Source organism: Propithecus coquereli, unplaced genomic scaffold (genome assembly GCF_000956105.1).
Source record: "Propithecus coquereli isolate 6110/MARCELLA unplaced genomic scaffold, Pcoq_1.0 Scaffold124, whole genome shotgun sequence".
NCBI classification, from domain to species: domain Eukaryota; kingdom Metazoa; phylum Chordata; class Mammalia; order Primates; family Indriidae; genus Propithecus; species Propithecus coquereli.
The window spans coordinates 3,610,954-3,611,298 of NW_012136525.1; the positions used below are offsets into that span (position 1 = coordinate 3,610,954).

General features: G+C 32.2%; 1 protein-coding gene across 1 annotated transcript in view; it reads left to right on the forward strand.

Moving 5' to 3' along the window:
- Positions 1-345, forward strand: part of ANO2 (anoctamin 2, calcium activated chloride channel) — a 361,968-nt gene that overhangs the window by 176,825 nt on the left and 184,798 nt on the right. The gene's annotated exons all lie outside the window — the stretch shown is intronic.

Sequence of the window (345 nt, forward strand, 5' to 3'; positions counted from 1 at the left end):
AACTTACCCTGAAGAAAGCAAGATCCAAATCTGCTTGACAAAGAATTAAAGATAACCATCTTAAAGAGGCTCAATAAGCTGCAAGAGAAGATAGATAGACAACTAAACAAAATCAGGAACATAATATGTGAACAAAATGAGAAGTTGAATGAAAAAATACAAATTGTAGAAAAGAACCAAACTGAAATCCTGTAACTGAAGAATATAATGACTGAACTGAAAAATTTAATAGATTCAACAGCAGACAATCGTAAGAATCATTGCACTTAAACACAGGTCACTTGAAATTATTCAAGGGACAGAAAAAAGAAAAGTGAAAGAGTGAAGAAAGCTGAGGGAACTTGT